This window comes from Barbus barbus, assembly GCF_936440315.1.
Source record: "Barbus barbus genome assembly, chromosome: 12".
NCBI classification, from domain to species: Eukaryota; Metazoa; Chordata; class Actinopteri; order Cypriniformes; family Cyprinidae; genus Barbus; species Barbus barbus.
In genome coordinates, this window is record NC_136740.1 from 15,954,214 (window position 1) to 15,975,853 (window position 21,640).

General features: G+C 37.9%; 1 protein-coding gene across 1 annotated transcript in view; it reads left to right on the forward strand.

Annotated features, from left to right (window-relative positions):
- LOC306878361 (ephrin-A3-like) overlaps positions 1-21,640 on the forward strand; it is a gene marked incomplete at both ends in the record, with an annotated part of 66,033 nt that overhangs the window by 14,151 nt on the left and 30,242 nt on the right. The window lies entirely within an intron of this gene.

Genomic DNA, 21,640 nt, shown 5'->3' on the forward strand with positions numbered 1-21,640 from the left:
TCTTTGTGGCCAAAATCATACAGTGTGGACATATTGGCTTTAACGCTAATCACATATACTTATGCAAAAGCTAAATTTACTGACTTTTTTTTAGCATGTTTTACACTGAGGTTTGAGGAAAAATCATGGTAAAATGTCCAAATACTACAGTCTTATTGCTAAATGGAATAAACCGACATGCAAAGGTCATTTTGCATACACTGGTTTCGCGTGGACCTGCTTATGCATTTGGTGTTTAACGCTACAGGATTATATCTGTGCCTCCATGTGCTTTTCCATTCACTCCGGAGTGCTCATTGTGCAGAGAAATGAAAAGTGCTTCTTCCACCCAGTTTCAGCGTACTGAGAAAGCTGCCTAACTGCATTAGCATCGGTAGCAGCACGGGGTGGATATGCTACGTGATAAAACCAAATTAAACTGGCTTATTTCCATGGATTAAGTTTAATAAGACTTCTACAGCAAATGCTATTACACACTTTCGGCCCACTACACAGTAGAAAGTATGGACATTAACCCCATTTTACTATGAGCTACAATGTTCCCCCGTATATGTGTTTCAAGAAGTGTGTACTTTGTTTTGGTAAAAAAGTGTGTGGGAAAATTAGCCTGTGAGCTAGCATTATCAGTGTGTATGTGTGTGTGAAGACTTCCCTCTCTCTCCATAACTGCTCTGCAACACTGATGACACCCGGTTACCTCATCTTGGCCTAGTTATACAGCACAGAGAAAGAGAGAGAGAACTGATATTTAAGCATTGTATTGCTGAATGTCGCTCATGCTATACGTACGCTTATTCTCAGGGGTCAGAGTCTAAATATAGCACAGCATGCTAATAGTGGTAATAGCTGTAGTCATTGTGCTGAATTTGGGTCTACAGCCAAAGCTCCACAGTCACTTTATAGTTATACAGTTACACAGCTAGTATTCTCTGGATAGTGTTTTGACTCGGGGTGTGATACGGCACACGTATGTGTGAGTGTTCTACAACTAAACATCTTTGTTTCGAGCTGAGCACGTCTGGTGTAAACAGTAAGAGAGGCGCCGTCGGCTATGAGGTAAAAAACAAAAACAAAGCAACCAGACCACTGCCTCCTCATTCATCTTCTAAGAGAGTTATAGCTGAGTATACCTACAGCTCGCACACATACACACACTGACAATTACTGAGCGTGGAGTGGGCAGTGATCCTAACGGCCCTACACTCTCGCTCCAGTGATGCGTATCCCAGAAAAAATACAGAACCCTCTCAGACGCATAATTGAGAAACAGGGTTGAATAAATGCATACGAACCACCGGTTTTCCTGGGCGAACAAACATCTCTGCTGACGAAAGGATAGATTCTGTTTTCACATTCTCTGTGAATGCTTCATTATAGTCACATTAGGGAACTCTGTGGTATGTGATGGAGAAAAACCCCCACTGTAAACACATGTGTAATGTTAGTAGAGGTGAAGTGAGTGTGGACTCCAGGGGGGAAACAGCTCTGCTCTGTTAAAGCGCAATTACAGAACGAGAGTGGAAAACACGGACAGAAGACCGCTGAAAAGGATTAAAACTAAAAATCTGTGTTGGGTTAAACTGGGGCCTATAAAATGTTGTTCTTGTGGTAACATCAAACTTAAAAGGTGTTCAAAACTGGTTCAGCTGAATCAACCTGAGCACATTAGGTTTCATGAATGGCATTTAAAGATTTAATCAGCCAAGGTAACTGCATGTTTTTCCTTTTTGCAGTGCTTTACAGTGCTGTTAGAAATTATATAAGATAAATTAGTGAACTGTAATTTTGTAGCGAATAAATTTTGTGTCAGGATGGGGGCAGGGGGTTGTGTAAGTGTTGACATTTTAGAAAGAATTTATGTTTAATTTTTAGGGCACAATCTGACAAGCTTTATTGAGCATAATCCAAATGATCTTTTGGCGCCCCTTAAAGACTTCTCAAAGGTGCATTCAGTAGCTCTTTAGCTAGCATTAGCATCAGTGTTTATGTACAATAACTACTGGTACCACAATTGCTATAAATTCAAGTTTATTTGTATAGCGCTTTTGAAACTTAATACATTTAACTTATGGCAAAATTTGGTAATTCTGTAAGTTTTCTGAGCGTTGGCATCATCTCTTCTCAGCTGTTTGGTCATCTCAGATCATTTAAGGGTTGGATCCAGGCTGAAGCTTCTGTAATTCCTAGTTACCACGGGATGCTAATCCCGTGGCAGAAACAGAGAAACAAATAGAGACATAATTAAGCTAAACCATTTAGGGCCTTATAGGCAAGTAATAATATTTTGTAACTTTGAACCTAATAGGTACCCAGTGCAGAGACTATAAAATTGGGGTAATATGATCATATTTTCTATACTGCTATATGGCTATACTGCCGTCTATCAATGTGGTGTTTTATGTAAATTAGACAGACTAATGAGTGCTAAGATTTTTTTGTCACCAAATCTTTCCACCATGTTTGCCGTAATGATGTTTACACTTGTTTTTGTGTTTGTCCTTCTTTCTGTCTTCTAGACAGTTCTTAGACAGTTTTTACTTTGGCCGTTCTGATTCTCTTGTTGTCTCTGCTGGTAAAGTACAATAATGCATGCTTGTCTAATTTTCACATTTCGCATAATCAAACAACACTACACTGTTGTGAATCTACAGAATGAGCGCAAAGAGAATTCCCGCAGATGTTTAATAAAACACAGCAGCTCATGTAATTTCTATAAGGACTGTATATAATTAAAATTTCTTAATGTATAAAACTTCTAAGTTAGCACCACACTACAGAATGCTTCATGATGTCTTGTTTACAGTACAAATATAGAAAGTGATTATAAGACATTGTTTATGTTTTGTCAGTGTTCCTTCCGATAATGATCTTAATGGAAAGTACTTGAGTAAACAACTGTTTCTATGGTTACCACTTCAGGGCAGGTGAACGTGATTTTTGTTAATGAGCATCTATTTAGGCTACGACTATGTGAAATTCATGGTCAATTGACATGAAATGTTCGAAAATCTTGTTTAAGGATATATAAAAGAAATACATATGTGGCGCTTTTTGTTTCGCTTCCTTCATAGTTCAAGCGGGGTCAGAAATGTTTCAGAAATTACACACCGCATAAGAGGCTAATAATGGCACATTTGTGTTTATAGTACTGACTTTTCCCTTTCTTTTTAGTTAGACTGCTAGTTACAGTAAATTTTGAACTTATGAGGTTATGTTACCTCCTATGCATGAAAATTTCATGAGATTGTGTGCTCAACCTGCACTTTGATATAAAATTATACAATAAAATTATACACTACTGTTCAAAAGATGGTAGGATTATTTAATGTTTTTTTTTTAAGTTTTGAAAGATTGCCCACCGTTGAAAGGTAGTGAATGTGCAGATATAGTCTGAATAACAGTATAGCAGATTATTGGATGCGCAGGTCATTGCATAGCTGGTGTGTGAGTCTATTTGTGTGCATGCAAGAAAAAGCACAGGTGTGTCCAGGTGTTGTGCAGATGGCTCTCACACGTACAGGTTGGTTCAAGTGAGGTGACTTGGCTTCACGCTGTGCGTAGGTTAAATCTTTGGGATAAGCTGCTTCCTTGCTTATTTCCTGTATTGCCATTAGCAATGCATAAACAAGGGATTTGATTGACAGGTGGATGGAAAGACTGAACAGCAAAGCTCATAAATCAGATAACAGTCCGAGGTTTGCATATGCAAATTGCTCGGTGCATATTCATGAGTAAACGGAGAGATCTATCTTAGTGACAGAGAAGACCTGGTTCTCGTTCATCAACTTTGTGTTATCATTGAGTTGAAGCTGTTCTGCGCACGTGTGCGCCTGAGCTTTATGATGTTAGTATCTATGTGAAGAGCAGCAGTCTTAATTAATAACGCCAGTTCAACTGAGGCTGATGAATGAGGCAGTTGTGCATAACCACATCCACTTATCACACCAATCACTTCTGTTTATTTATTCTTCGTCATGGTGAGGGGTTGCAATGAATGCAGGCGATGCCACGAAGAGGACGTTCCACGCTCTTTCTTTTCTATAGCGGTGCCTTTGCTTAGTCATTCATGATCACACTATTTATTAATTTAATGTTTTTAATACCCTCCTCACCTTCTGAGGCTCAGCCTCCCTTCATTTCATTCATCTCCTCTTTTTAATTCTTATTATGAATACCATCTCTTTATTTATTAATCATTTCCAAACAGTGTGACACTCTCTAAGAGCATGATGGAAGCAGTGATCCCAGCAGTCTCGGCACACTGTAATAATCCAATAAATAATAGTTGCACTTATGAGCTTTTTTGTAGTTAATCACATATGGATGGATACACTGATACATATTTAAAAATTATGGCGGATTCATATTGTTCATAATGATGTTCATGTAATGGCCAATAACCAATAAATTATGCTAATAAGTAAATTAAGGCATTAAACATAACATGTAAAATAGAGATTTATTTTGAGATTTGCAAATGATGAGATTTGTAAATTACATTTAACAGTGTTAATAAACGTAAATAGAGGTAAAGGGAAACTAGGCTACAACAAATATATTTTTTGCGTACTCATTTGCCTCACTAGCAAAAGAAATAAATCCACTACAGTGTTTCTGTGTCTTTCCGAAAGAGGGAAAATATTGATTATCTTGGCCAGAAAGATGTCAAATTTGCAGTAACTCCCTCAGCTTTTGTATTAGAAACACTCACACAGCAGTGTTAATATGTAATTTAATATAGGAAAACAAAGTATAGTCTTATAAATGTACATTAAAAATTTAAAAAGCAAAAAAAAAAGAAATTTGCTAGATTTACAATGTTAATAACTGTGGAAAGACATCATCACAGTCTGTGGAAAGGGTCCATTTTGCTGATTTGTTAAGTCTTAGTGATTTCCCAGCATGCTGTGTAGCATTAACTAATTATTTAATTTTTTGTAGTGCAAAGTTGAACAAACAAGGTTGTGTGAGGTACTTTGGTCGAATGCTGAGAAAATGAAAGTCTAATCACATCGCCGTGACATTTTGAGTTTTCTCAACTTTTCACTTGACAGTGCAGCAGTAGGAGGGGGTCTGTTTTGTACTTTGGGGAGGATGTTAATGCAGATGGAAATGATGTGTATTTTGGGCTGCTTCTAGTCTCCAATTATTCACTTCAAAATCAGGCCAGATTTGACACACCTTTCATTACTACAACTCATGATGATGAAACGAACAGCACCGGTTCTTGCCTCACACCATTGTGTTTTATTATAAACAAATTATTTACATAGAAACACCATCTCTGTGGTCTTGCCATCACTCTTTTTGTAAAATGGCCATGATTCAGTCCTCATCCAGAAGTTGCTTTTCTTAATTTTGTGATTTATGGTTGTTACTAATCTGTAATGCCTCAAACTTCCTCCAGAGTAGAACAGTGTTCACATCTCCGCTTTTACAAGGCAAATTTCCCTCAGTACTCCTTGAGGAAAAACAGCTTAAACCAGCCTAAACTGGTGTCCATGTTGAAGTTGAGATAGTCTAGCAGGCTGGCCAACTGACAAATCCCAAAACCCTTTTAAAACCAGCCAATAATTATCTAAGACTAGATTTTTTTTTTCAGCAGGGAAAGACGCTGAATTCGCTTCAGATCACACACGCAGACATAAACTTGCATGTACACACTAATGGATGAGATTGTATGGTTGTGTGTGTGGTCCCTCTGAGTGTATGTGTGTGGTCTCTTTATCTCCATGTGTTTGTCCTTTGAAGGAGGAGAAGTGAGCAGTGTAAATGTCTGTGATTTGAACAGGAAGAGCTGTGACTCCCGCTCATTTAAATCCAGCAGGCTGATGGAGGTGAATCGTTCAATGGAAGAGTCATCTCATCTTAATGAATGGAAAAAAAGAGCTTTCGGAGCCTTTCATTCTGTATGTCTCTCTCTCTCTCTCTCTCTCTTTCTCTCTCGCTATCTCTCTGTGATTCTCCTGTTACTCTGCTAGTTTGAGCTCTGGCTCACAGAACAACAGCTATCTTACTCACAGACAGGCTTCAAAGCCTCCAAACACACACACATATAGTGAAATGCTGCCTAAGACTCGTGTACATGGTGATATACAGACACATGACAGCAGGTTTTATTCTCGTTGGTGTGTTTTCTGTAAAATTGGATGGTTTGGAGGCTTTCTGCCCTCTTTTCACATCAACAAAAGACAACTGGCTCATGTGATCCATTTGAACACACACACACACAAGTAGGAGATCGAGTAGCACTAATCCAGACAGAAAAGCTAATTCGGAAAGTATCGTATATGCAAATGTAAACGTGTAGAGGGTGAAAAGCAGAGGCTTTCAAGCAGGTTATAATCACACTTACTGCTGTTTTGTGTTAGTTTAGTGTGACTGCCGCATGATCAGGGTTTTTTTTAGCATTGGTTAAATGATATTTTCATTTAGTTTCTTGTCAAGGTGGCAGAGGTTTAGGCCTGCATTAACAGTGCTTAAAGGTGAAGTTTTGTTTAAGATGTTAAAATACTTTCTTGCAGTTTAATATGCAGAGACAACTATAAGTAAGCCATTTGTTGGTTGATTTCCACAAAAAAAGTGTAAACACTGTGGCTCTCTGAGGCTTTTTCAAAACATTGCTCTGTTTATTTGGGAATCCGACTAGGCTGGCATAGCAACTGTGGCTCAGCTGAGTTTGGGGGCGTGGCTATACATTTAGCTGACCAATAGCAGATGGAAGGAGTGTTTAGGAAACCAGTTCGAAAACAGTCATTGGCTGAATGGCATACTAGTACTGCTATGCTTTGTCTTTAAGAAATGTCTCAACACAGTGATATAGCTACATTGAAAATATTTTTATCAGGTAAAAAATGTGCTAAATTAAATGGTTATTTAACTTAATATGTTGATCATAAGTATATTTTTTCAGAGTCCGTTCACATAGAAATCGCTTATTTTGGTTATTTACTGCCAAGAATGAGTATGCAACACTAATTCTCATTTAAGAAAATGAAAAAAAAGTCCCAGCTGCTTCTCATGACACAGTTTTCCCATATTCCCCTTTGCAGTCATTTTTAATGAAGAATCGTGAGCTCTTGCGCTTTAAATGAGGGTGTGTGTGTTTACGTGTGTCTGTATGTGTGTGTGTGTAGAATGGGGTTTTTAATGGGGATTTTTGGCCATTAAAGCCATCATTAGCCGGGTCACGAGTGCGCCCTGTTCACCATAATCATGAACATAATTAGAGAATTAGCGAGAGTTGGAGAGTGAGTGTGTGTGTGTGTGTGTGTGTGTGTGTGTCTGTGTTTGAGTGCTTGTGTGTGTGCGTTCCCATCATGGATGCTAATGGAGAGATTTTAAATGGACAAGCTAAATTATTACCTTTTATAATGGCCTTTTTTATCAGCCAATGTCAGACTGTGCTTCAGGAATGGGTCTCTATGTCACACTGATGAGTATGTGTTTGTGCGTGTATGCGTTATTGTGTCTAATTCAAGTATTTTGTCTGCGTATGGCAAGAAAAGGAGGACTGCCAATCGATTGGAAGTTTTAATCTAATTAAATCTAAATTTAAATCAAATGAGATGCAATTTTATACCAACAAGTCTGTATACCGATATTTGCTGATAAAAGCCCTGAAATAAAGATATCAGATGTTAGATTATTAAAAAATTTTTTTTTATTGTATTGATATCTGTTGATATTTTATATTTAATTGGGCATGCACATTTTCCGTATTTTCACGTTTCGATTACCTTTAATGTTTAATGTTCACTTAAATTTAATCTTTAAAAACATGGTTAAATGTAATTTTTTGCAAATCTAAAAATGAATAATCCCTTTTCATCCTGTACATTATACATTTCTAAATTCTCTTGAAGCATTTAAAATGAGTTTTTAGTGTTGTTGTTTTTTTCATTAACTCAGTTTTAACTGACCATTTGTAGGTTTTCGGCCATATACAGAACTGAATCTTAATAGTAACATATCTCTACTTAAAAGTCAGTATAATCTTTAGTTTGCGTCATTTCAGTGATGCGCGTTGTCTCAAGAAGCACCTGACTATGGATTCACAGAAACATGAAGATGGTAATTAATCAAACTAAATTAACAGCTTAAATTGACAGCCTTTTTTTCTTTAAAATCCATCTCATTCTATTTAAATCAATTTATCCTGAAGCATTCTCTCTCTGACTGCCCCCCTTTTCTGTGACACTCAGAAACTCCTTCTCTTTCATGAACATGTAATCCATATAATAATGTACAACAGATTCTGTGAAATAAACTAGTTTCTGTGAGTGCCATCAGAAATGTGTGTGTGTGTCTGTCTGTGTACATAAGTCTTTACTTCTAAATCCTCTCTTGCCTGTACGTGGTTGCACAGAATATCAATGGCCTACTGCAGGTCCCACTGTCTGAGTGCGTGCGCGTGTGTGTGTGTGTGTGTGTGTGTGGGGGGGGTGCAGTTGTTAGCATTGCAGGCTTATGGTAATAAATGCATTTTCACAGCAGTTAACAGAATTCTGTGTCACATCCCTGGAGAAAGACAGAGAAAGGAAAGGAGATTTCTAGAAAAAAAGGATTGAGCAGAACACAGGTAGGTATTTATAAAGAGAAAGATGGAGGGGGAGCAGAGAGAGCAGGGAGCTCTTTTCTTCTTTCACTCTAGGTTTACTCACACATGTACGCACACACATACATTAAACACACACTTTCACACTAATACAGATTCTTTTTGCACTGAACCAAAGCAAGAGATTGCACAAACAACTTTTGTGTGTTTTGTCAGGGGTGTAAAACATCCTGATAAATTTAAGTTTAAGTATGGGCACTGTATCAGTTTTATCTATCCAAAAATTTGTTCAGGATCTTTGTGTATGTGTCTAAAGTTTTACTGCCCTATTAATAAAATTGTATGCCATAATTTATTTAAAATTCATTTATTTCATACTGTGTACTTTAAATCCACTAACATATTTTTTGTATATCACTTAAGACGTGTGCGCACACAATGCACATTTCTTAATATTGTGCATAAATTGTGTCACTATTTTTGAGAATTGTATAATTTTTTAATAATATCAGTCTTAAAATGAAAGATATTTAAAGTGTACCTGAAGTATACTTGCAATAGTTCCACTTTAACACAATCAAATATACTTCAGTATATCTTTAGTTGCACAATTAAAGTGCATTAAGCACAAAATTTGTTGCTCCATTTTAGCAGTTTAGTAAACTAAAAGTACAATTGCAGGGTATTTTTATTAAGCACATAAATATGTAAATGTATTTATAGTATAGCATATATTTTAGTATTTTTTTTCACTAGGGTGTTCATCTGTATATACAGTGGGTACGGAAAGTATTCAGACCCCCTTAAATTTTTCACTCTGTTATATTGCACCCATTTGCTAAAATCATTTAATTTCATTTTTTTTCCTCATGTACACACAGCACCCCATATTGACAGAAAAACAGAATTGTTGACATTTTTGCAGATTTATTAAAAAAGAAAAACTGAAATATCACATGGTCCTAAGTATTCAGACCCTTTGCTCAGTATTTAGTAGAAGCACCCTTTTGATCTAATACAGCCATGAGTCTTTTTGGGAAAGATGCAACAAGTTTTTCACACCTGGATTTGGGGATCCTCTGCCATTCCTCCTTGCAGATCCTCCTTGCAGATCCAGTTCTGTCAGGTTGGATGGTAAACGTTGGTGGACAGCCATTTTTAGGTCTCTCCAGAGATGCTCAATTGGGTTTAAGTGAGGGCTCTGGCTGGGCCATTCAAGAACAGTCACGGAGTTGTTGTGAAGCCACTCCTTCGTTATTTTAGCTTTGTGCTTAGGGTCATTGTCTTGTTGGAAGGTAAACCTTTGGCCCAGTCTGAGGTCCTGAGCACTCTGGAGAAGGTTTTCGTCCAGGATATCCCTGTACTTGGCCGCATTCATCTTTCCTTCGATTGCAACCAGTCGTCCTGTCCCTGCAGCTGAAAAACACCCCCACAGCATGATGCTGCCACCACCATGCTTCACTGTTGGGACTTTATTGGACAGGTGATGAGCAGTGCCTGGTTTTCTCCACACATACCGCTTAGAATTAAGGCCAAAAAGTTCTATCTTGGTCTCATCAGACCAGAGAATCTTATTTCTCACCATCTTGTGGTCCTTCAGGTGTTTTTTTGTGTCTTGCACTGAGGAGAGGCTTCCGTCGGGCCACTCTGCCATAAAGCCCCGACTGGTGGAGGGCTGCAGTGATGGTTGACTTTCTACAACTTTCTCCCATCTCCCGACTGCATCTCTGGAGCTCAGCCACAGTGATCTTTGGGTTCTTCTTTACCTCTCTCACCAAGGCTCTTCTCCCCCGATAGCTCAGTTTGGCCGGACGGCCAGCTCTAAGAAGGGTTCTGGTCGTCCCAAACGTCTTCCATTTAAGGATTATGGATGCCACTGTGCTCTTAGGAACCTTAAGTACAGCAGAAATTGTTTTGTAACCGTGGCCAGATCTGTGCCTTGCCACAATTCTGTCTCTGAGCTCTTCAGGCAGTTCCTTTGACCTCATGATTCTCATTTGCTCTGACATGCACTGTGAGCTGTAAGGTCTTATATAGACAGGTGTGTGGCTTTCCTAATCACGTCCAGTCAGTATAATCAAACACAGCTGGACTCAAATGAAGGTGTAGAACCATTTCAAGGATGATCCGAAGAAATGGACAGTACCTGAGTTAAATATATGAGTGTCACAGCAAAGGGTCTGAATACTTAGGACCATGTGATATTTCAGTTTTTCTTTTTTAATAAATCTGCAAAAAATGTCAACAATTCTGTGTTTTTCTGTCAATATGGGGTGCTGTGTGTACATTAATGAGGAAAAAAATTAACTTAAACGATTTTAGCAAATGGCTGCAATATAACAAAGAGTGAAAAATTTAAGGGGGTCTGAATACTTTCCGTACCCACTGTATATATTGGCTGTATGTGTGTGTGTTTGTGTACTATTGTGTTGATGTATGTGAGTTCACGTGTTTGTCAGTGACACACAAAGGTGAAAAGTGTTATTGTTATAATTGTACTTTATTGCTATATATACAAAGGAGGAATTTGTACTTTTACTGTAGTACTTTTAATTTCTAAGGATTTTTTTATTCCTTAAAAGTTTGGTTAAAGTATCGTTATTGAGTCCAAATTAATTTTAAAGTCAAATATCTAGCCAAAAGCATAATTGGATAAATACTTTTAAGAAAAAAAACTCTTAGCTGTTAAGAAACCTCATTTCCCCTCCCTCATTTAAGTAAGCTTGATGCACAAACTTGTGCAAAGCAGCCTGTTTAATTACATTTTTCTCAATGTTCTAACTTTTAAAGGCTCTAGGACACACCAGATGCTTAACTAAAAAAAATTTAAATAAATCATGTTACATGAAATTGTTCAATTCTAAATTCTGCAGATTATTTATAGTTGTTTGGCACAATATAAATTATTTTATTCAAATAATTTTATTTATGCTTGTTTCCAGTGCACCTTCAGTGAAGCACATACAATTATTTCATATTGAAATTAATTGTATTATTCTTAAAACTTGTTCTAGTTGCTCAGTAAGATATAATATAACCTGTTTTTGTTTTTTTAAACAAAAGATTTACATCATAATGACCAATTACTTATGTACTTTGTACTCTGAAGCTGTACAGAAAATTGTTTGTTAAAAGTACTTTTTTAGTACTTTCTAAGATATTCAGTTTCATTAATAACTCTCCATTTACAGTATAATCTCCCAAATAATACTATAGTAAAGAAATACAATAGCTCTAGTAAATTACACCCATGTTTCGCTTATATGAACATACGCAAACTCACATACCCAACGCAACAGCACACTCTGTAACTGTATAAATCTCAGCCTGTCCCTACAGTTGAAAATAAAATTTACATATAAACAGTTAAGCTGTTCCATGAAGGTAAACTCATTTAAAAGTTGAATATATAGTTTCCTCAGTATTGGAGTTGTCACAGGTCTGAGGAGATATTTCTAACAGCTTTCATGAGTTAAATATAATTGAGAGAGGGAGAGGAGAGGAGAGAAGAGGCTCGGGAGAGAGGGTTCATTAGAGAAGGGGGAGTGGAGAAAGAGAGAGGATGGAGAGATAAAAGAGAGATGGGAGAGAGGAGGGAAAACAGAGATGGGTAGAAAGAAATGGATAGAGGGATGGCATGTTGTTGCAGTGAGATCGGGTCTTATCTGAGGCTCAAAATGACAGCAAGCTGACAACACTCTGCAGCTCTGTGACACTAACAGACTTCACACATACACACACACACACACACACACTGAGCAACAAGCTATCACATGCACAATACGGTTGACATGCATCATTATGCATGTGCACACGTATACTTACTCTCAGTCACATGCACGTGACCCAAAGTGCATCATGGTTATACATGTAATTTTGTGCGTATAAGTGTGTATTCTTACTCTCACACAGGGGCATTCACAGTGTGGTTCATATACATAATTATGCAGACAAAGATATGTGCACGACCAGGCTCTCTCTCTCTCACACACACACACACACACACACATACACGGCTTCTGGAGCCTGGGGTCATTATTTTTGATGTGATGTACAGCAGCTGGAACATGCAGGGGTCTTATATTCTTCCACTGGGACTGCAGCAGACCAGCAAAAAGCTTTGTGTGTGTGCTGAAATTTATGATATGCATGGTGCGTCGGCTCTGAATACATTACTTGATCATAATATTTCAGTATTTCCATCTATTTAATCTACATAATATCCTTCTGCTACATTTTCAGCGTTTTAGCTTTTTGTGTGTGTGTGTTTTCTGTTGTGTTGCAGATGGGAATTATTGTATTTGAATGGGAAAGGTATAGTGTTCAGACTGTCTGGTCTATTTGAATTTCAATCAAACTGTGGAATAGTAGAAACGAGAGTGGACAGGGCAGGAAAAAAGAGGGAAAGGCAGGAGGCAGGGGTGCGGGGGTGGTTTGTCTGGAGTCAGGACGGGGCGAGACGAGAGCGCGAGAGGGGCCAGACTGCCAATCAATTGTAATTATAATGTGGGTCAATTGTAATTAGATTGAACTCTCATGTGACACTGCCACAGTGATATACAGTCAGCATTGCGGACCATATGCTGTATGTGTTTGTGTTTGTGTGCGTCTGTCGCACTCAGTCAGTCATACGAAGGAGGTCGGAGACAAAGTTGATGTGAATGCCACCGAGATTTGACTTTCACCGGTTTTGGGGTCAGCAGATTTAAATACATTACCATGTCAAACACTGGTTCAGGACTTCATAGTGGGGCATTTGAATTCATCACTTTTGTTTACTTTGTTACTGTTCCCGTTCATGTTGTTAGCATTCCCATTTATTTCAATGGCAGTTGCTTGGCTAGGGCATACTATAAAAGTAGGTTAAAACCAGTATGTGAGCAAGAAGTATGTCTGCATTCATATTCATAAAAGTACCCGTGTGACCTACCACTTCCAATAGGATTCTTATGAACTCTATTCCATGAGGCCGCAACCGGAGGGCCACTGTCATGCAAAGTGTAGCTCCAACCAGCTCCAGAAAAATCTGTTTGGTAGTTTCTACTAATCCCGAAGAACTTCCCTGCACCCCAGTGTTCATACTATCAATCCTAAATATTATGTGAAATGAGTTAAGTGTGTCCCGAATCATAGTGCAGTATTTTTAAAAGAGTATGCCAAAAGTCCCCAGATGGACTACTATTTCAGGTAGAGTTTTGAAGTGTGAATACGTGCACACAATAATGCGAAGGATTCGGTTAAAAACTACAGAATAAAAAGGGTTAAAAAAACAAAAAAAAATGGCTGATGTGCACAAGTAAGTAGCGAGGTTTAGATAAAAGGCGTTGAGTTACTAATAATCAACATTGAACCTGGTAAAAAAATATTCATTTAATGTTATCTGTGTTTTAATTCATCTGCAACAACAATGTGAACTTTTATAAATGTCCACTAACAGTAACATTTAATTTTGATAGTTCACTTTAGACATTCTACTAACAGCAAGTAACTTTGCAATTACATGCCAACTAGCAGTCATTAGAGTATTAGTAGACTGTCTGCTTAATATCTTCTAACACTTTATTTTGATGGGACCACAACATACAACACACTGAGTATGAGAAACTTTCCAAGTATGTCAACTTATTCTACTAACCCTAAACCTACCCTACTGAGAGTTAGTTGACATGTAGTTATAAAGTTACTTATAGTTAGTAGAATGTCTAAAGTGGGCTATCGAAATAAAGTGTAACCCCATTAACTTTTAAATTCATCATTATGCAATAAATATGAGCAGAGTTCTATGCATATGGCTGGCAGATCATCGTGCTACTTCTTTTCTCTCCAATACGGTAGGAAGTTTAATTAAATGAAATGTAGAGGATGTTAACTGTGACAAGATCATTGACAGGACAGTTTACAGTGACCGGGTGCATATAACTATGTGACAGAGCGGTCTGTTAAAGACACAGCTGTATGAGCTTGCCTACTCTTCTACAACACACTCAAAAGTGTGTACTTTTTCTTCACTAAAAAGTACATACTTTAAAGGGCGACGTATAAGTAGGCACATTGGGATGCAGCACTTGATTAGACGGTTCAGGTGTGTTTAATTAAGGTTGGAGCTCTGCAGGAGAGTGGCCTTCCAGGAACTGAATTTGTCACCCCTGATTTATACTATATAGAACATACATTTGTAATGGTTGTTTATTCCTAATGAAAGGTTACACCTTCTTGGACAGTATTCGATTTCAGACGCACCTCTGGACACAGTTGTTTTGAGACCAGATCACCATGAACTTTAAATCAGTTAAAATAGGTGAGATAACCTTTTCATGGATATTTTATTCAGGGCCTAGTTAGAAATGATAGAAAATTACTTTACTTGTAGTTAGTCTTAAAGAAGTTGATTCAATGTGTTTTCAGTGGCAAATCCTATTTCCAAAAACAAAAATTCTCCAATTAAATGTTTTCCTTTTGTTTGTGTTTAATCTTTCGGCTAACAAGCTCGCAGCTTAGCGCACCACAGTCCATTTCACACCCTCCAAAAATCAGTGACTGCAACATCTACTATAAAATCATGAATTACGTTTGATGTGTGCTGTTAGCATATTTTGCAAGAAATATTTATTAAAAAAATTATATTTATAAAAGGTTTTAGAAAATTATGTTAGCGGATGCTAGCTATTTTGGAAAGGCTGTCAATACAAAGATGCTTTATTCCCTCAGAATGTCTTAATAGCTGTTCTAACCAACCAACATTTGACTTATTGCAATATGTCATGTATCACAAGGTGTGTCCCAACGTACATATGCACTATTTTTTGCCATTTAGTAGTGTGAATTATCAGAATCAGAATCAGAATGAGCTTTATTGGCCAAGGATGTTTACACATATGAGGAATTTGTTTTAGTGACAGAAGCTCCACAGTGCAACAGAGAGACAGCAACAGGACAGGACACAGATAATAAAGAATAATACAAATATCCAAATAGGCAATGTACAAAACAGCAAAAACACAATATATAATATAGACAATTATGTGTGTACAGGTCTGATATGTGCAAATTTGAAATGAAAAAATTAGATAAATAAAAAAGTAAGCAAGTGTGGTGAATAAATAATAGAGTTGTGTGTTCCGCGTTTTATTGTCAAGTGTTCATTTGGTGAACCCAGTGTGGTGGCCCAGTGATGCACAACACAACGAAATCTACACAATGGAAACAAGTCGCAACACAACAAAATTAGCACCACACAATGGAAACAATCCGCACAATGAAATTAGTCCTATGCGTTGTGTTTTGGCGATTTTGTTGTGTTGTGCACTACTGGGTCACTGTAGTAAATAGTGTTCACATTGAAAAAGAAAAGTACAAGATAACCTTTATCGCCCAAAAAAAAAAAAAAAAAAAAGTATGGAATGTTGGGCAGTTTATGCTCTTAACTTTTATAGCTTTCCTTTCGTAGTGGAAGGAGCGGGATAAAATGCATACACTGGACAGTAGCGTACATCATTTGGGACACAACTATTGACTCACACACTCGTTCACTCGATAGCTCACCAGAAAGATTAAAAGTATTAATTGCTAAATTATATAACAAAAGTGGCCAGTGGAATATGTTTGTTACAGTCTGATTGTTTCAGTATTAATTACCCAGTCCATTTCACAGCTCCAGATACACATATCATAATAAAAGCCTCCCTCAACCATTACCAGTTTCACTTGGCTGCCTATATGATAGCTGTACGTGTGTGTGAGAGTGTGTGTGTGTGTTTTTTAGACAAGTTAACGGAGTGTGAAGATGCAAGAGCTGTCACTAACAGAGACCCCGGCATCACTGGGTAACTGAATGGAGCGTATCGGAATCGGCTTATTTTTTCTGGTTTTGACACGCCACTCTGACATAATTATACACCAACCTCCAGTCAAAGACACCACTAATGTAGCAATGAGAGGTAGGAGGTGGGACCAAAACCCAGCTTTGTCACTCGTAATTAGTGATAAACTTTCTCGGAGCCTGACTGGGCATTGGCGTCTTGTTTTGAAGTTGGAATCAATCAACAGTGTAGTGATGCCCCATCAGGGATGTAAGTTTCCCACCGGCAACATTGTCATTGATAATTAGAAGTGAATTTCTAATTTGTTATTGGGCGCCTGTTGCAGATTCCTTCCTCCTCCTGTTTACGCCCATCAGACATGTCTTGGATTATCACTAAGAAGCAGGAAGTCTGTCATGGACTGGCATTTTAGCAAGCAGAATGGTAGTGAATTTTGAACAGAGGAGAACTGGATGAGCTGAGCAAGTATATCGCTTAAATCAACACAGAAATGCTGGTCACATAGCGCCACGCAGTTCTTTGATTTATATCTGTCCTAGTCAGCATTACAGCTGTCTCCCTTCGGGACAATTAAGACTACATATAGCAGAGCATATTTTTATTTTGGCCTTTACATACCTTAATGCTGTTAACAAATTAAGTAGTGTCTGGTTTTATTGCAGTGTCACTCAAGGACCCAGTAACTACAGATGGGAGCTAGTGGCCTTGGACTTGGACCTTGGACCACACGTCTCTAGCTGATGTGGGGCAGGCTTGTTAGCCTGGGAGAAGATCCTTAAGTGGTTTTTGTGCTTTCTGTCATCGGCTAACCACATAACAGAAGAGTCTCACACAGGATTTTTCACCTGTTTGCTATTTATAGTGAGTCCAAGGTCAAAGAATACCAGCTGCAAGCTGTGACTCGTAGCATTTCCCAGTGCATTCTGTCTGCCAGGCTGCTGAAAGGAACATTGGATCTTACTGCTAGGTAGTGAAGGTCTCCTGATATCAACCTCATTATGCACATTTTGACACAATTTTATATATTTATTTGCTTGGTTTTGCATGCCTGCTTCATGCAACTAAATTAAAAGGATTAGTTCACTCAAAAATGAAATTTGTCTTGTTCCAAACCTGTATGGCTTACTCTCTTCTGTGAAATGCATGTATGCATTTGAATTGGGGGCAGTTGTGGCCTAATGGATAGAGAGTTGGACTTGTAACCCGAAGGTCGTGGGTTCAAGTCTCGGGTCCAGCAGGGATTGTAGGTGGGGGCAGTGAATAACCAACACTCTCTCCACCGTCAATACCACGGCTGAGGTGAGACCCTTGAGCAAGGCATCAAAACCCCCAACTGCTCCCCGGGCGCTGCAGCATTGGCTGCCCACTGCTCCGGGTGTATGTTCACTACTGCGTGTACACTTGGATGGGTTAAATGCAGAGCACAAATTCCAAGTATGGGTTACCATACTTGGCCACACACTACTTCCCTTTCCCTTGAATACTGAATAATGTTGGTTGCTCTGTTCCAGACAGTTACAATTAATGGGATCTCTAAAAATATAAAAGTGATACTACGTAATATTTACTCAATCTTCCAGTAACTAAACTCTTAATTTGAGAACCATCAGTGTTGAATCAATCATATATCTTGAATGACTCTTGAACTGTGTTGGGGAGTAACTAGTTACATGTAACGGAATTACGTAATTTAATTACAAAATAAAAGTAATTGTAATTAGTTACAGTTACTAAGAAAAAATGTGTAATTAAATTACAGTTACTTATGAAAATGTTAAAGATTACAAAGGGGGTTACATCTGATTTTTTTCACACTCCCACATAGAGATTTAATTTATTTCTGCAGTGACCGCTCTAAAATATGAAACACCAATGTCTCAGAAGTTTATACTGTAACATGCTTATCCAATTACTCTTATATTTCCTATATGGGTTTATGTATATGCTTCATTTTAAAAAAAAGATTATGGCAATGTTAGATTCCAGTGTTTCCCGTCATAGCTATGCAAAGATTTGATTTCAAAAACAGCTATTAAACTATATCTTGCTATTATTTTAAATCTGTATTTAACCTATGCTATGCTTCAAAGGGGACATCGGATGCCCATTTTCAACAAGTTGGTAGGATTCTTTAGGGTCTTCTCGAAATGGTCTCAGTGGTTGTGAAAAACAACACCCTTTTTACCTTGTCAAAAACAGCTCTGTTCACAGCAACTTGTTTCGCTGCATATCTCTTTACATGCTACACCCCGCCCCTCTCTTCTGTGGAAGAGCAAAGGCGATTCGCAAATAATCATAAAAAATGTAAAGTGTGAGACTTACTCCTTCTGGAGGTGCAGCTGGATCATGAACAATGGAACTGCTCTATCCTTGAGTTTTAACTTTTTAACAAAACCTGCCTTGAATTGTCCCTCATTCAGAAAACAGTCTGGAGCAAAATGATTTGCGCAGTCAGACAAACAAATTTAGTGAAAGTGAAGTGATGTGTGGTCAAGTACGGTGACCCATACTCGGAATTTGTGATCTGCATTTAACCCATCCAAGTGCACACATACTGTGAACACACACCCGGAGCAGTGGGCAGCCATATTGCTGCGGTGCCCGGGGAGCAGTTGGGGGTTCGGTTCTTGCTCAAGGGTCTCACCTCAGTCATGGTATTGAAGGTGGAAGAGAGCGCTGGTTATTCACTCCAAAATCAAAATGGCTTGATAATTGAGACTGTTTAGGTTTTGGGGGGATTAAAAAAAGGGCTTTTTATCATTTTAAAATTTGTATCATTGTAGGGTGGTTGTGTCCACACATTGCCAAGACACATTTATATGCAAATGAAGATATTTGGCATCAAATGTCTCCTTTTAAAATTAAAATATTATAATCTTAATTCAAGTGATGAAGGATTTCGAAAGTCTGACAGTAATTAGTGATAGAGTACTACTGTAAGGTTAGCCCTGTCTGCTTTACATGTTTGAAAGTGATTAACAGGTAACTTGTAATCTGTAACCTATTACATTTCCAAAGTAATCTTCCCAACACTGCTCTTGAATGACTCATTGCAGTCATCTGATTTAAAATAACTTTCTCATTAATGTTTCAAGAAGCGCTAAGACAGATGTCAGGATTTTTTTTTTTTTGTAAAAAAATTAATAAAATTTGCCTTATTTGTATTGATGTATTTTTTTTTACTTATGTGTTATTATTATTTTATTTATTTGTTTGTTCTTTGCAAAGGTATTGTACAGTATGCTTCAGAAGTTTTATGGAAGTCTTAATTTTGAGTGACCAGCATGCTATCCAAAATATCTTCTTTTGTGTTCCACTGATGAAAAAGTCAGGTTTAGAACCAGATGGTGAGAAAATTATGACCAAATGTTTATTTAAGATTTGCTTCATTCATTAAATTATTTTTAATATTACGCCTTTCCCTGTTCATAAAAACAACAAGAATTGTAAAAAAAAAAAGTCTCATTTTTTTTACCTGTAATGGCTGTGTGAAGATTGATTGGTAATGGCTTGTCAACACACACCTCCGCAATAAATCCAGTATCTGAGCCCAGCAAGAGCTAGCCTGAGGCGAAAGTAGTGCCACGTCCCTTTGGGTAGGAGACTAGGCTTAAAGCCCTCAGAGCATATTGAAATGCCATGTTCGGCAGATCCCTCATTTGTGAAGCAGAAATCACCAACTAACCGTGCAAAGAGAGATTTTCAAATGGGATTTCTCACACTCTAACCTTGTAGTGCCGGAATTTCAAATGAGATTTCGCCACCTGCTAGCGTGCTAGCATAAGGGGGGATTCACCTGCTGTGTGGGGGGCAGGGTTTATCAACCATTAACTACTGTTCACACCAGCGCAGTTTCCCGCCAAACGGTTATCTCTACTCCCCACCTGCCTTCCTCGCCGCTTTTCATAGCGAAGCTTCAGCTAGCAGATATTTGCAGTATAGCGTAGCATACCTCACTTGATAATCAAAGAACTGTTCTACTGGGCTTTACCACACTGACAAACCCTTATATTCTTGTCAAACAAAAGTACTTAACACTATGTGCAGGCAGTGCTATCTCCTGCTGGATTAGTTTGCTCTTCAGATGCTTGTCAGATTAGCTATATGGAGCTATGGATATCCTCGCGATCAGAGGTGTTTATTTATGTTGGCCTGGGTGTTAACTCTTGGTAGTATGTGGGTTTCTATCTGTGTTCTCAAGCTTGATAACTAAGGGGGAAAAGTCAGTGTTATTGGTTTCTAGCAAGTTTTATTAGGGAGGTAGCAAAGGTTTCTTGAGAATTCAAACAAACCTGATTCTCTAATCAGTGTTCCCACACTTTCTGAACACAGACTTTTCCCAAGACCTTTTCAGTGAATTATTTTTACTGGAAAAGTATTTTGTAGAAATCGTTGTATAGAGATTGCTGGACTGATTTAGATCTCCAAGTCAGTCTTATGAATAACTTGTTTAAATGAATAATCTTATTAGGGTGCAGATTTCTCCAGATAGATCCTCAGCAGACAGACTGATGTTATCATGCTGGTTTGCAGGCAAGTTTTATTTTAAACAAGCATTCACTTAAAGCAAAAGCAAAAGTACAAATATTGTATTATAATATCCATCAATTTTCTAAACTGCTTGTCCTAAGGTTGCGGGGATGCTGGAACATATCCCAGCATCTCAGGCTAAAAGCATTATTATATTATATTATATTATATTATATTATATTATATTTATACCTTTTGTTCTCTATTTTTTTAACCAACCATTGCAACATTCTGAAGAATATAATATAACATGAATAACTTTTATTTTTTAATATTCTTGATTAGAAGAGGTTATTATTTTTTTGGAGGGGGGGGGGGGGGTAAATCACCATTTAATACAGTTTAAAGATTTAAGGAACCCCCTCTGCTCTGATGTTGTAGTGTTTGTGTTTGTATACAGGAGCAAGGACTCTTATATTGTCTTATGCTGACTGATGCATGTACGCTTTCATATTTTGCCAACATTTCATGTGAGTTTTCAAGTGAACGTTTAGTGTAACACTGAGATGAGTCTACGTTGTGGTGTCTGAACGGATCGAAGGACTTCTACAACTCGTATCTCAGCCAGTGAATCAGCAGAAGCAAACATCAATGCCAAATACACAATGTAAATAAATCCACATTATTGGGGTGGACGGATAAATATCATCTTTAGCCAAGAAGACAGGAGGGAAGGCAGTGGAAGCCAGAGGAGAGATGAGTGTTGGATCTTTGAGAGTCTAGTTGACAGCAT